Genomic DNA, 16504 nt, shown 5'->3' on the forward strand with positions numbered 1-16504 from the left:
TGATTTTGTGATTTATTTTTTATTTTTTCAAAAAAGTGGGGTACAAAACAGGAAAAAGGGGAAAGGAAAATATAAATTAATCAATAATTTTCAGATATAATTAATAGTATCTGGTTCTGTGCAGCTCTCATCAACTCAGCCTCTTTGATTTGAGTCAAATAAGGACTTTATTGAAAAGGTACATGTTCACAGCAAGATATTTCTTGTTAGAACTGACCTCATAGAGTAGGGCAAAACTTATACTCTAGGTATGGCAGTTAATAACATCAGCAACCTAAGGTGCGCAAAAAGCGGTGGCAAAGCATTTGAATTATCATGTGCTCAGTACCACCCCCCAATAGTCACTCAGTTTCTTTCTTTGAAAATAAAACTCCAAGCTGTTCTTTCCAGCAGTGCAAATAAGCTCCTGTGTATCATGGCCAAGGGAGAAAGGAAGGTCGTAGCTTGCTTGTGAGTCTGCCATACATGCCATTCCATTATAAAATTACATGGGCTAAATAATAAGCGAAGTAAAGCAAAGCATAGCTGATCAGCAAATACGTTATAAAAGACAACATATGAAAGTCATATATCCAGTATCAGCAATCAACATTGGAAACTGAATGACATGAAATCATGGCAAGAAACCTTTTTTTTGACAAATAGTTACATACAACAAATAAAATCAACTGTTTTAGTAAAAATATGTATTTCAAATGTGAGAGCAAATAGTAAAACATCGTTATTACAATATTCTGAGGTGAATTCCCTCTGTAAAAGAAAAAATAAGAAATTTCTTAGTTGCAATATTCTATTAATAAAAAGATTACATCTTTTACAGTTAGATAATTTTTTGTGCTAAGCTTAAACCATCTTAAAAACCAGGATATTTTCCTTTAACAGTTTTTAAGCCTTATTCAGAAGGCTGTGGTTTTGGGGGGAGAAAAGGAGGCAAGACTAATAATTGCTCTTCTGTTCCCGGCCTCTCATTCCTCATCCACTGCTACTTTCCCCCTGTGCCTGTTTACAAGGTGATTTTGAGCAAAGAGTTTATGAGGGAAAGGCATTAAGCACTTCCTCCCCACTACTACTATCAAAATCACTGCATTTTGAGACTCCTTTTCCTTTTTAAAACACACTTAGGTCCCATTACATATATGTAATACGTATTGCAGAGTTTAGTCACATGCGTTGCACAGAAACAGAATTGTCTTGACTTAAATCAGGGACGTGGTATGATCCTCCCTGCCATTTATCTAACTACTGGCAAATGACTGTTTAGATTTGGATGCCCGCAGAAAACAAGTCCCCCAGCAGCATCACCCACCCAGCATGGTGCAAACAGCACCTTCCCTTCCAAGCAGTAGAGAGAAGGAACTGCACAGGTTTCTCCATTGACTGAGCTGGCTGTGTCAAGAACTCTAAATCATGCAAGCTAAACCATCACAACTGAGAAGCAGCCAAACAAACAAGATTAAAAACAAATCGTTCTGGATCTCCGCTCACTTTATTCCCTTCCTCTGTTCTAGGCATCGTTCTCATTCCAGGGACATCACAACTGACTGCTAAAGACCTTTCCTACAGGCTCCACGCTTCCAAGGCCAAATGCATAGTGGTCACGGACTCCCTGGCTCCTTCAGTGGACGCCATCGCATCCGAATGCCACTTTCTGAAAACCAAACTTCTTGTGTCTGAAGGAAGCAGAGAGGGATGGCTGAATTTCAAGGACCTATTCCTGTAGGTATTGCCATAGCAATTGGTAAAGCAAGGGCCCCCAAACTTCTTGTCTCTGTTTTGGCAGTGAGCACTAACACAAAATGGCTGCCAAAGGGGAAGTGGCCAACCACAAAATGGGGGTTGGGGCCCATGAGTACTTCATGTTTCGACTCCGCCTTTCTTTGCTCAAGCAAACACAAGGCAGTTTATAAAACAGAATTAAAATACATGCACACAGAGACAGCTCAATTAAAACTTTACCAATACAACAGGTGATAGATACACGGCAATGCATACAATGTGCTTGATTTTTAAGAGCTGCACCGGCTGAGCACGACTGTGTTAAAACCAAGAGTACAGAGTCCATGCTCATCTACTTTACGAGCGGAAGCACGGGAGCTCCCAAAATGGCTGTTCATTCGCACAGCAGTTACGGCATTGGCTTTGCAGCCAGTAGCAGGTAAAGCCCACTAACAGTGAGGGCAGCAATCATAATAATAATAATAAACTTTTATTTGATACGGATATGCACAACGGCTTGTGGATTGGGGAGGCCAGTGGTGTACCAAGGGGGTGGGGTGGTGGTGGTCTGCCCTGGGCGCAGCTTAGGGAAGGTCTTTTAAGGGAGCTCTTGAAGCCAGCCTAGCCCTCCACCTCCACCCAAACGGCTTCCCTTTTAGTTTTAAAAACTGCAGTTCTGACTGTAGAGATTCTCTGGCTTGACACTAGTCCTTTTAAAACAACAGAGGATGGGGGCAACTTCTTTGGGGGATAGTGTGTTCCTCCACATCCAGTCTGGTGAAGCTTGCAGTCACTATTTTGTGATGCTTTGGCTAGAACTTCAAAAGCAAACTCCTAGCTCTCCAAAATGCCTTGTAGATGTTTGGGATGGTCAGTTTTTGGGCTTCAAGATGGAGAACAGAAGCTCCTCCAAATGCCTGCTCAGAACACCAGAGTTTTTAACTGGCATATATACAAAACTGAATGCAAAACATTTTTCACTGTCTGTGTTTCTTTTCTGGCCACTGAATACAAAGTCTGGGTCCAGCGGCATCTTTAAGACCAAACTTTGTTTTGCTGCTTCGGACCGACGTGGCTATCCACCTGAACCTACTTTATGGTTATTATAATTATTCATTTAATTTCACAATTATTAATGAAAATAATTTTGTTGTTAAAGAGGAGGGGCCCTAACCTGGATAGCCCCAGCCTAGCATGACCTCATCAGAAGTTAAGCAGGGCCAACGTGGAGGCAGGCCAAGGGAAACCACCTCTCAACATCTCTGGCCTTGAAAACCCTACAAGATTGCCAGAAGTCAGCTGTGACTTGATGGCAACGACCCCCCCACCCCAAGCAAACATGGAGAGGGGGTTGTTAAAAAAATTATCTGCCTTGGACACAAAATAAACTACGTATGACATTGTGCCTAGACTGGCACAAAAGCATGTTTGCCAGAAAGACCTGAAAGGGTAGAGGGCACTGGGCGTGATTTATAAAACCCAGACCTATTCCCCACTAGCCTTACCCCGCTCTCACTCTCCTCTTCTCCACGATGCTTCCATCAGATTTTGCACAAGCAGCCCCGATGCTGCAACTCGCTCCATCTCTTTCACGCAGCAAGCAAGATCCTCTAAAAACCAATTTCTGCTTGCCACATGAAAGAGGCAAAGCAAGGTGCAGCCCCGGGGCAGCTTGTGCGAAATCCGACAGAAGCCCCACAGAGAAGAGGAGAGTGAGAGCGGAGTAAGGCTAGCGGGGAATCGGTCAAAGTTTTGTAATCACTAGCTCAGTGACTTGATGCTCAATGAGTACATCTGGCCACCTGGTACATTTATATCCTGTTCTGCTTCCCAGGGGCTCATTCTAGAGTCTCTCACTTCCGTGCCTCAGCAGTTGACTCTGGATATCCTATTTCTTGGTACAGGCTCTTGATGGATCTGAACCCTTCAAGTGTGTTCTGGAACACGTCTGACACAGGGTGGGTCAAGTCAGCCTGGAGCAGTGTGTTCTCACCTTGGATTAATGGATCATGCGCCTTTGTGCATCATTTGCCAAAATTCGATCCTGCTGTCATACTGAATGTAAGAAAAATGGGTCAAACAGAGGGGGGGGGGGGTGCTGTTAAACCTCAGAGATCCGGAGCTGAGGTAGACAAGGGATTCCTTCCTTTCCTTTCGTATCCTTGAAAGTTTAGAAGCAAATCCTGAGTAGCGGAAGACACACATTTCTTATTTTTTGGATGCACGGGCTAAAAGGACTGAGACAAATTTTGCAATTGCTAGTGTGATTTTAGGATCCTTATCGCTGAGCAAAACCAGGGTTTCTGGAGTATGGGGGGGGGGACAGTTGGTTGAATAAAGGCTTAATATAGTAATCCCTCATAATCTAAAAAACAAATGCATTTTAGCACAGCATGAAAGGATGTATCAATCCTGCCAAGACCTCAAGGGCAGATTCCATCACTGTGGGGCCTATCAAGGGATTCTCAGGTTTTGTCACACAGAGGCCCCATTCCCACATAGCTTAAACAAAAGCATCTGCTAACAGTCCGGTGGATCCAAACGATATCTGGACACGGATTACGTATGTGTCCAAGTAGGAGGAGGTCTGCATCTACTCTTGCCTGGGAGCTATGTCCCCTTGTGCAGATGTAGCAAAACATCTGAAAAAGCTTGCAACATGCAAAATACATGCATGCAGCCACTGTGCGCAGCACAGGGAACTCTGAGAAGGCACGTTCCAACTGCGCAGATGTCTGCTTCAAAGAAGTGAAGTCTCCAAAAGGCACAGGTGTGTATGAGAGACCCTGAAAGCCTAATCATTTGTTTAGGTCTTTCAGTGTTCAAAATACTTCAAACGTACTCAGCCGTTGCTCAGCAGCAGAGCATCTGTTTTTGATGCCGAAGATCCCAGCTTCGGTTCCCAGGATCCCCAGTTAAAAAGAGATCAAGTTATCTGAAAATACCTGTGCCTGAGACTTTGAAGAGCAGATGTCAGTCTGAGAAGGCAGTGCTGACCTTGGTTGACCGATGGTCTGACTTAGGGATTGTTTTTGTAGAAAAATAGGTGGTGGAGCTCTTCCAAAGATTGTTATGCAGCTGCACCTACTATTCAAAGGACAAGGTGGAGAGGAGGAGGGGGAACCATCAGAAAGGTTCAGGAGCTGTGCTTCTGTGAGCTCCTGCTGAATCCAAGGCCTGGTCTGACTGAATACAACTATTTTTTTAAAGTAGTGTCTTTTCACAATGCAAAGATCTTGCAACTGACACATCCCAGTGTATCCATAAACAGGACCATAAAGTCTGACCAATATGTCGCTCTTTCAAGAAACATCCATACATTTCATACTCAAAGCAGCTTCGTGAGTGCAAGCAGAAGGCCCCAGATTCAATTTCTGGCATCTCTGGCAGCTAAAAGGTGATGTGGGCAGTCTCTACCCCAGATCTTGGAGAGCGGCTGCCAATCAGAGTAGACAATAAAAAGGTAAAGGTGCAAGCACCAATCATTTTCGACTCTGGGGTGACGTTGCTTTCATAACGTTTTCACAATACTGACCTCAATAAACCAAGGAGGGCTCTGATTCAGTATAAGGCAACTTCGTGTGCATTCAACAACCGGACTATTATAATGACTCCCTATGATTCAATTGCCATAGAAAAAGATTTTCTGGTCTCTTGATCCTCTAACCCAGCGGTGGCCAAACTTACTTAACTTAAGAGTTGCATAGATGTTCCATGTCAGATGTTTGAGAGCCACAGGAAGGAAGGAAGACAAATAGATGGGGAAGTGGGGGTGAAAAGAAAGCAACTTTAAATGCATTCTCCCTATGCCACTGGCTGGCTTGGAGAGAAATGCCTTCTGCAAGCCAGCTGACAGGGCATTGGCGGCTTCGAGAGCCACACAACATGTGTGAAAAAGCCACGTGTGGCTCCCGAGCTGCAGTTCGGCCACTCCTTCTCTAACTGTTTCACACTCACCCATCTGAAGCCACCTGTGCCCCACGCCTGGCAAACACACTGGGTCAGAGCCACACTGTGGGGCTTGTGTGATACTTGTGCTTTCATTTTCTGCCCTCATGTAGACCCTGTCAAAGTATCCAATCACCGTCTTCTGCACAGCTCCCACTGCCTTCCGGATGCTGGTGCAGCACGATAATCACAGGTACCGTATTTGCTCCAGCGGAAGATGAGATTTCCGCCCCACCCTCCAGACGTGCCATCAGAAATAATACGCCATTTTATATTTGTATGCAAAATATCGTTATGTCCAGTAATATAATTGGGGGGAATGTAATATTCTTGTGAGGGGGTCATCTTACATTCAGGGTTGCCCTCTTTTCAAGTAAATGTAGGGAGGATGTTGCAGAAATGAAGGCAAGAAAAAACTCAATGCAGGGATTGAGATCTGGTGAACATCCCCGCTGGAGCCAATGTTGCATCTGGCTGGATTTTCCAGCAGCTCTATGGGGGCAGGGGAGGAGCAGAGGACAGAATTGACCTGCTGAAGCTCCTAAGAGCTCAAGTAGCACCTTGGGAAAGGCGATTTAGATCCTGCTGGAGGGTCTCAGTTATTTATTTCTCCCTCTTCCTTCCTCAGAGGTCTCCATCGTGAGCTTCTGTTGATGCTCAAAGTCCACTGAAACAGCTTGTTGTTTTCCTTAAATTATACCAGGGGTGGCCAATGGTAGCTCTCCAGATGTTTTTTGCCTACAACTCCCATCAGTCCCAGCCAGCATGGCCAATGACTGGGGCTGATGGGAGTTGTAGACAAAAAACATCTGGAGAGCTACTGTTGGCCACCCCTGAATTATACTGCTGGCAAAAGGGCGGGGGGTGTCAGGTCACAGCTGACTTGTAGTGACCCCATGAGGTTTTCAAGGCCAGAGGTGGGTTTGCCATTGGCTGACTCCGTGTAGCAACTCTGGACTTCCTTGGGGGTCTTCCGTCCAAATACCAAACCAGTGCTGACCTGGCTTAGCTTTCTGATCTCATGAGACTGGGCTAGCCTGGGTTACAGGCCCGTAGCCAGAAAATTTCAGATGGGGGGGCCCACGGAATAAAATTTTAGGTGGAGGGCCCCCCCCAATCTCTGACGCCATTGCTCTGGGGGGCCCTGATCTCCCTGCTGCACTGGGGGAGGATCGGGGGAAGTGGGGAGGTGGGGTGGAGGCAGTGGAGCGTGGCTTTTCCTGCCCATCAGCTGATTGGCAGAAGGAGCCACCTTGAAAGAGCCCCAGGAGCTGGCGCTTTACCAGGTGGGTTGGAGGGAGGGAGGGGGAGGCACCGCGGGGGGGGGGGGCGGGGGCAGGTCCGCCAGAGCTGCAGGGAGATCGGAGGCCAGAGAAGTGGCAGCAGAGAAAGCGGGGGCCCCCAGAGCAGAGGGGAGAGCGGGGCTGCCTTGAGGGGCCATACAGGTCGAAGGGGGGGTTGGATGGAGAGGCTGTCCCCGCCCCCCACCAGCTACGGGCCTACTGGGCTAATACTAGTTTCAAATTACGACTCTCTTCATGCCCCCCCTTCCCTCTCCATCTTCTAAGGTTTATTGCAACAACAACAACAAAACCCCCAATGCCTGGCAAAGAATAGTTCCAGCAAAGCCATAATTCTTTTTTATCATGCAACAGTTTATTCGATCAGGTTATATTTAAAGATCAGCTGTTGCAACAGACCATTATCTAACCATGGTGTCCAAGACAATGGACAGCCCCTTCATATGTGCTTCGTTTATGCTGTGATTCAAATAATTATGTAAAGGAAAGAGATTCAGACTGCCTTCCCCAGAATCTGAACTCACTGTGATCAGATAACTCAGAAGTGGCCACACCAAAACCTCTGCAGTGCAGCCAGTGATGTTGAATAGGGGCACGCAATCTCGTGTGACCCAAGAGACTCCAGGGAGTCAGCCAGCCTTCTGTTTTGCACAGCGGTGGTCTGAGTTTTCATCTCCTTTCCCGTTCCAGCTACAGATTCAAGACCCTGGAGCACTGTGTGACTGGAGGAGAACCTCTCAACCCTGAAGTGTGGGAACTCTGGAAAGCCAAGACAGGGCTGGATATCTACGAAGGCTATGGTCAATCGGAAACAGTAGGTCTGCCCATGTTCTTTTTAAAAAGACCCTGCACATCGATGGGGTATCCTGATACCGAGCTTGCACACATCACTGAGTTTACCTGTGATGAAGTCCTAGAGTTTGTAAAACAACAACCCAAGGACTTTGGATCAGCCACACAGTGAGAGTGTTGTGCCTCCCACCATCCCACGTGTCCTTTTCCCCTCCCAAGGGGGGTAGACGGGCAGAAGCAATTGCAACCGTTTCTCCCTGCACTGGTTTTGCAGCCCCACAGGAACCACTCTTGGCTCTGCTTCTGTGTGGCCAGGTAAGTCGCATCATCACCTGCCCCCACCTCCTTTCTATCCTCCCAACAAGAGAGAGGAAGAGAGTACATAAGAACTGTCGGATCAGCCCAATGGCCCATCCAGTCCAACATTCTGTGTCACACAGTGGCCAAAAAACCCCAAGTGGCATCAGGAGGTCCATCAGTGGGGTCAGGACACTAGAAGCCCTCCCACTGTGCCCCCCCCCCACCAAACACCAAGAATACAGAGCATCACTGCCCCAGACAGAGAGTTCCAACAATACACTGTGGCTAACAGCCACTGATGGATCTCTGATCCATATGCTTATCCAATCCCCTCCTGAAGCTGTCTATGCTTGTAGCTGCCACCACCTCCTGTGGCAGTGAATTCCACATGTTAATCACCCTTTGGGTAAAGAAGTACTTCCTTTTATCAATTCTAACCCAACTGCTCAGCAGTTTCATTGAACATCCATGAGTTCTCATATTGTGAGAAAGGGAGAAAAGTACTTTTTTCTCTACCTTCTCTATCCCATGCATAATCTTGTAAACCACTATCATGTCACCCCACAGAGAGTGAGAGTCTGGGACTGGCCACCCAGTAAGTTTCTTAGCTAAGGATTTGAACCTGGGTATACCTTCTTTTAATCCCACTTGGACCAGGCAGACTGCCAGACTAGGTAGGGGAGGAGGTAGGACTGCACGGAATCTTCCTTCTCCCCACTCCCAGGTGGGCCTGGCTGTAGCAAACCACCTCAACATCTCCTTAGCCTTAAACAGGCCTGTACAGACTCTGCTGTCTCCATCCATGGAAGGGACACCCCATCAGATGTCCACTGCTTCCGTGACAGACTGTTGTGGTCTGACCACTTTCACAGGGCAGGAACGGCCTTTTCTTCATGGAGGCTGGAGACGTGGGGTGCTTCATAACCTCTGGGATCAACTCTTGGATTCCTCTGACACCATCACATAAATGTTCAGAGGGCTGATTTTTTTTTTGGCATGTCTAAGCTGCACATGAACTGAAGTTCCCACGCTTGCTGTCCATGCAGCCATGGCACAGACACAGAGATAAAACAAATCCCAACCTAATTTTGGTTTGTTGCTCTCTCTTCACAGGTAACAATATGCTCTAACTTTAAAGGGATGAAAATTAAACCAGGCTCAATGGGCAAAGCATCTCCACCATACAATGTTCAGGTAAAAGAAGAAATTTTCGATATGGGCATCAGTGAAGACAAGCAGTTGGTGGCATCATTTCCCCTGCTGCCTCCCTGTTCCTAGCAAAATAACAACCTCAGGGGTGGCCAACGGTAGCTCTCCAGATGTTTTTTGCCTACAACTCCCATCAGCCCCAGCCATTGGCCATGCTGGCTGGGGCTGATGGGAGTTGTAGGCAAAAAACATCTGGAGAGCTACCGTTGGCCACCCCTGGTTATGATGATGGGCAGGGCTTTTTTTGAGCAGGAACACAGTCCTGGCTGGTCTGATGTCAGGGGTGTGGCCTAATATGCAAATGAATTCCTGCTGAGCTTTTTCTATTTAAAAAGCCCTGGTGATGGGTGTCCATGAAAGGCATGTGTGCATATTGCAAACTCCCCCCCCCCACCTAAAAAAAAACCTCTCCAGAAAATCTGCAGGTAGTAAACTTTGTGTTCACTTCTGTACATTTCCAGTTGACCAGTCCATTTCCTGTGTGCCCCAAAGCCTAACAGGAATGATTAAGAACTGAGCGAATACTTATCTATGTAGTTTCCTACTCGGGGGTCCTTCGCCTTGGTGTGACACTAGTGAACAACAGAATTATTATTTTTTTGCATATCTGCGAAAACTGACTTTTACATATGGTTTCCTCCTTTGGGAGCCAGTTTGATGTAGTGGTTAAGTGTGTGGACTCTTATCTGGGAGAACCAGGTTTGATTCCCCACTCCTCCACTTGCACCTGCTGGAATGGCCTTGGGTCAGCCATAGCTCTCATAGGAATTATCCTTGAAAGGGCAGCTGCTGTGAGAGCTCTCTTAGCCCCACTTACCTCACAGGGTGTCTGTTAGGAGTGGGGGGCAAAGGAGATTGTGACCACTCTGAGATTCAGAGTATAGGGCGGGATATAAATCCAATATCATCTTCTTCGTTTCACAGAACTTAATTGGGACCAGTAAGAAAACAAAGTTGCACTTACCTGTAATTACTGTTCATTGCGCAAGCACATACGGTAGGGCTGCCAATTCCCAGGTGGGAGCAAGGACTCCCTCATTTGGAGGCCTTCCCCCCTCCCTTTAAGATTATCAGAAAGCAGGTGGTGGGGAGGGAAATGTCTGCTGGACACTCCATTATACCCAATGATACCCAACTGATTCCCATAGTGTATAATGGAGAATTGATCCATAATTATCTGGGGCTTGGCGGGGGCTGTTTTTGAGGTAGAGGCACCAAATTTTTAGCATATCATCCAGTACTCCTCCTCAAAACACCCCCAAGTTTCAAAAAGATTGGACCAGGGGGCCCAATTCTATGAGCCACACAAGAAGGTACCCCAATCTTCCATTATTTCCAATGGAAGGAGAGCATTTAACAGGCATGCAGTCCCTTTAAATATGATGGCCAGAACTCCCTTTGGAGTTTGATTGTGCTTGTCACACCTTGCTCCTGGCGCCACCGCAAGGTCCCCAGATATTTGTTGAGTTGGACCTGGCAACCCTAGCACGTGGGGACTGCGCATGAGCAAGTCTACCATCAGAGAGGTTTTTAGAGTTAAAAGCCTCCAGGGGGTGCTGAGCACCAGAGCCAGAAACTTGTTCCCATTCAGGGACCACATGCTCCCACACTGCAGTGACCTGACCCTCAGTTCCTTTTTCGCCACCAAAAGCGAAGTTGCCTTTTTGGAGTCTCCAGTCTTTCAAGTAGGTGAGGAATGACTTCTCCAGTTCCCTGAGGTCGTTCTGGCTTCTGTGTTTGTACTACGGCTCAGAAAGCCTTTTTCAAGAAATGGGTGAAGGTGAAGATAAGAGATTGGATTTATACCCTACCCTTCACTTGGAGTCTCAGAGCAGCTACAATCTCCTTTCTCTTTCTCTCCCTGCAACAGACACTCTGTGAGGTAGGTGGAGCTGAGAAAGTGCTGAGCATGGCCAGCCCTTCCACTAGGTCAGGGGTGGCCAACGGTAGCTCTCCAGATTTTTTTTGCCTACAACTCCCATCAGCCCCAGCCAGCATGGCCAATGGCTGGGGCTGATGGGAGTTGTAGGCAAAAAAACATCTGGAGAGCTACCGTTGGGCCACCCCTGCACTAGGCAAATGCCTCACCTGGTTGAGCAGCAGCCAGCTAGCTTTGCTTTGCCTCTCATCTGATTGGAAAGGAGATGAAGCTAAACCAGCCAGCCGTTGCGCACCCACTGGCTTTGCTCTTCCCTTCCAATCAGAAGGGGAAAAAAGGGAAGCCAGCAGTTGTGCATTGGCCGGCTGGCTTTGCTTTGTCTCCTTCCAATTAGGTGAGTCTGCCTAGGGTGCTGCACATCCTAGGGCTGGCCCTGGCTCTGAGAGAACTTGTGACTGACCCAAGGTCACACCAGCAGCTGTGTGTGGAGGAGTGGGGGACTCAAACCCATTTCTCCCGAGTAAAAGTCCTCAGTCTTAACCACTACACCAAACTGGCTCTCAAGCTGGCTCTCACATGACCCAAACCAACAAATGTGAACTCTATTTGTCCTGTATGGGTGAAGGCCACAACATTCCCACAGGTAAGGCCTGCCAATGCTTCACCTCCAAAACTCAGAAGGACAGAGCATCAAAGCAGCATTGTGGGAGAAAGCCCTCAAAGCTTCAGAGCTGTCATCCAAGTCGGCCCCAGGAAAATGGTCCATTGACGCATCCTCAAAATCAATGTGATTGGCTCCGCCTCCCAGATCCATGTCACAAGGGGTCTGATCCGAATTGCGCTACCCTCTGGCTCATCAGCTAAAAGGGCAGAGGCCAAGGCGAAGGAGAAACACAAATCTGCCTCCTGAGCCTACTCCAACTCTTCAGGAGATGCCTTGGACTCTGCCCTCAGGTCCAAGAGCCGCTTCAGTTTCAATCTCAGATGGGGAAATAGAACATCCCTTTCCAGCACTGACCAGCTCCAGCCCCTGGAGGCTTTTAGATGTATAAAACCCTCTCTGGTGGTAAGCCCACTTATAGACAGTCCCCATATGGCATGGCATGGGTGGCCAACGGTAGCTCTCCAGATGTTTTTTTGCCTACAACTCCCATCAGTCCCAGCCAGCATGGCCAATGGCTGGGGCTGATGGGAGTTGTAGGCAAAAAATATCTGGAGAGCTACCGTTGGCCACACCTGCCATATGGGACTGCCAGGGCTTTTTTGTAGTAAGAACTCCTTTGCATATTAGGCCACGCACCCCGATGTAGCCAATCCTCTGAGAGCTTCCAGGGCTCTTCTTACAGGGCCTACTGTAAGCTCCAGGAGGATTGGCTACATCAGGGGCATGTGGCCTAATTTGCAAAGGAGTTCCTGCTACAAAAAAAAGCCCTGGAGACTACACAGAAGTCATTGATTATTGATTTTAATTCTGCACATGAATGTTAAATCATCAACACCAGTCAGTGAAAATAACATATGCATTATTTCCTCCAGGTCGTAGATGACCAGGGCAATGTTCTGCCCCAAGGAGAAGAAGGGGACATCGCCATCCAAGTCCATCCCAAGAGACCATTTTGTTTATTTTCACACTATTTGGTAATTATACGGTAATAATTCAAGTGACAACAGTGTTGTGGACAGAAGATTTTGGATTTATATCCCGCTGTATACTCTGAATCTCAGAGTCTCAGAGCGGTCACAATCTCCTCTACCTTCCCCCCCCCCACAACAAACACCCTGTGAGGTAGGTGGGGCTGAGAGTGCTTTTACAGCAGCTGCCCTTTCAAGGACAGCTTCTATGAAAGCTATGGCTGACCCAAGGCCATCTCAGCAGGCGCAAGTGGAGGAGTGGGGAATCAAACCCGTCCATGCACTTAACCACTACACCAAACTGGCTCTGGGAGGGGAAGGACCTCAGCAGGATGCTGGGCCAGAGCCCACCTTTGAAAGCAGCCAAGCCCTACACGGAAACCGATCTTTCTAGTCCTCAGATCAGTTGTAATCCCTGGAGATTCCTAGCCAGCACCTGGAGTTTGGCAGCCCAAGGAGTGTGGGGTTCGGGGAAGAAGATTTTGGATTTATATCCCGCCCTATACTCTGAATCTCAGAGTCTCAGAGCGGCTCACAATCTCCTTTATCTTCCTCCCCCCACAACAGACACCCTGTGAGGTGGGTGGGGCTGAGAGAGCTCTCACAACAGCTGCCCTTTCAAGGACAACCTCTGCCAGAGCTATGGCTGACCCAAGGCCATGCTAGCAGGTGCAAGTGGAGGAATCAAACCCAGTTCTCCCAGATAAGAGTCCGCGCACTTAACCATTACACCAAACTGGCTCTCAGTGCAGTCTGATGAAGAGTTATGCCATTCTTTTCCACTGCATAATAATCCACCAACGGTTTTATGGGGCACAGAATTAAGGGCTCTCCCCTCCCCCATCCACTTAAAGAAAGCTTAGCCAATTAATCATGGTAATGGAGTCATCGACTAAATTCGCATAAATTGGCATATGCATACCCATCAGAGTTCTGGAGAAAAAGAACACATGTTCTGGATCCAGCTATGCAGAAATATGTTTAGCTTCCTCCATCTGTAGAACTGCTCCAACCTTGCTCCTTGCTCCGAACTGCCACTTAGAATGTAGTGCTGATTGTCACATGAAGCTTCTTTAGACTAACAACTGGTGCATCTTCCTGGGAAGAAGACGACGACATTGGATTTGTATCCTGCTCTCCACTCCGAATCTCAGGGTCTCAGAGCGGTCACAATTTCTGACCTGACACCCAGTCACACCACTGGCATCTGGAAGCGGCAGGGTGGATGCAGCGACTGTGTGAAAGTGCCAAGCCGCCCCAAGCTGCGTCTGCCTTTTTCCCCCTCTAAAAACTGTTGGGAGCACTTGAGCACATGATTACTTGAGTGCTTAACTTGTTAGGGGAAGAAAGAGCGGTCCGGCTTCTGAGGCACCTCTGCGTCTGGAGGTGCCCAGCCACCTGGCAGACAGGATGCAGGCGCTTCACTGGGGAGTGTGTGGAACCTTCAGGATGGCTCTTTTTGAGCTGGCCCAATTCAGGATGCCACCCAACTGCCCATCTAGGAACTGCCCCAGGAAAGAAGAAGAAGAAGAAGATATTGGATTTATATCCCGCCCTCCACTCTGAAGAATCTCAGAGTGCCTCACAATCTCCTTTACCTTCCACCCCCACAACAGACACCCTGTGAGGTGGATGGGGCTGAGAGGGCTCTCAGAACGATTGTAGGCCATTCTGAGACTCTGTCCTTGAAAGGGCAGCTGCTGTAAGGACAGAGTCTCTGAACGGCCTACAATCTCCTTTCCCTTCCTCCCCCACAACAGACACCCTGTGAGGTGGGTGGGGCTGGAGAGGGCTCTCACAGCAGCTGCCCTTTCAAGGACAGAGTCTCAGAACGGCCTACAATCTCCTTTCCCTTCCTCTCCCACAACAGACACCCTGTGAGGTGGGTGGGGCTGGAGAGGGCTCTCACAGCAGCTGCCCTTTCAAGGACAGAGTCTCAGAACGGCCTACAATCTTCTTTCCCTTTCTCCCCCACAACAGACACCCCGTGAGGTGGGTGGGGCTGAGGGGGCTCTCATAGCAGCTGTCCTTTCAAGGACAACTCCTACAAGAGCTATGGCTGACCCAAGGCCATTCCAGCAGGTGCAAGTGGAGGCGTGGGGCATCAAACCTGGTTCTCCCAGATAAGAGTCCGCACACTTAACCACTACACCAAACTGGCTCTCCTACTGTGACAAGCAGTGGCTCTCTACAGCCTCTAGCAGAGAGGGTCTCTTTCAATACCTGCTGCAGTGCTTTAACTTGAGATGCCAGGCATCAGGCATGGGGACTACCTGCATGGCAGGCATGTGATCTACCACTTGACTCCACATCTGGCCCCATGTTTCTCAATGATATCTCTATCCTGCTTGTCTTCCATCATGGAACTCAGTATTGACATATACAGGACATCCAAGAGACCTCCCTTTCCAGGACTCACTACCTCCAGGCCAGTTAAGCTTCAGCAAGGTGGTAACATCACCTGCTCTGTAATTATACTTGGGACCACCCAAGTAGATGCCCACTGGCATGCAGCTTCAAAAATAAAATTAAAAAAAAATCAGTGCCTTCCTATGTACTTTGATGTGCAGTTTGCAAAAGGGATGAAGCCACCTGTTTATAATTCTGCCCTGTGGTGGTTCCTTTTCTTGCCAGGATGACCCTAAGAAAACAGCAGCCTGCCTGAGGGGAAACTTTTACATCACTGGAGACAGAGGGATCATGGATGAAGACGGCTACTTCTGGTTTGTCGGAAGATCGGACGACGTCATCAATTCTGCTGGGTAGGGTCCGATTTTTCCTGATTTGGTATTTTTAAAAAGTCATGCTTTTTTAGACAGCTACAAATTGGGAGCCCACAAGCAGTCTTGGGGAGGGTGGTAAATGATTAAGAAACATCCCCATTGCACAATGCTGCAAACATTTCTGCACTTCTGGAACTTCCACGTTTACAAGCGGTATTCCTCTGAATATTCGTAGCCAGGATGGAACAGGCAGAGCCTTTAGCCCCTGGGCTTCTCTTGCAGCCTTCTGGGGCACCTGGCTGGCCATTGTGGGAAACAGGACGCTGGTGTCAAGCATTGCAAGTTCTTCTCCATACAAATGAACCCAAGGGTTTAACAAAAGTCAGCTTATTAGCAAGAAGACATGACAGGCAAGAGGATCCTTGCTAAAACTAGCATCGGCAGGCAAAGCCTTGGTGTTAACCATTAGACATTTCAAAGCCAAAGGCGCCAAAAGCAGACATTCCCGCTCTCCGCAGCTTATTCCCAGCAGTCCCCTTGTTTGCAGGTGCAAGCCAATCTCTGAGAACCAGACATCAACCTTGAGGTGCCCGGCCAGGGCAGAAGATACTTAATGTTACCAGACAGTGAGCAGCAGATAGATAACATGCAAAGCAAAAGACACTAAGGTTACTACAGGTTGAAGATCAGCTATAATGAACAGAGGGACAGGAGGGACAGTGGCTCAGTGGTAGAGCATCTGCCTGGTAAGCAGAAGGTCCCAGGTTCAATCCCTGGCATCTCCAACTAAAAAGGGTCCAGGCAAGTAGGCGTGAAAAGCCTCAGCTTGAGGCCATGGAGAGCTGCTGCCAGTCTGAGTAGACAAGACTGACTTTGATGGACAGAGGGTCTGATTCAGTAGAAGGCAGATCTGCAGATATTGCTGTGATCTCAGAGGGCTGGCTAGCAGTGCCCTGCAGACAGATACGGGATCATCAAGCTGACTTTGCTAGGAGGACTGATTT

General features: G+C 48.0%; 1 long non-coding RNA gene across 1 annotated transcript in view; it reads right to left on the reverse strand.

Annotated features, from left to right (window-relative positions):
• Positions 1-16504, reverse strand: part of LOC132588514 (uncharacterized) — a 125388-nt gene continuing 108884 nt past the window's right edge. The window contains exon 4 of the long non-coding RNA XR_009556508.1: positions 1-750. This is a non-coding gene — a long non-coding RNA (uncharacterized LOC132588514). The remainder of the gene's footprint in view (positions 751-16504) is intronic.

The sequence above is a fragment of the Heteronotia binoei genome, chromosome 20 (genome assembly GCF_032191835.1).
Source record: "Heteronotia binoei isolate CCM8104 ecotype False Entrance Well chromosome 20, APGP_CSIRO_Hbin_v1, whole genome shotgun sequence".
Lineage (NCBI taxonomy): Eukaryota > Metazoa > Chordata > Lepidosauria > Squamata > Gekkonidae > Heteronotia > Heteronotia binoei.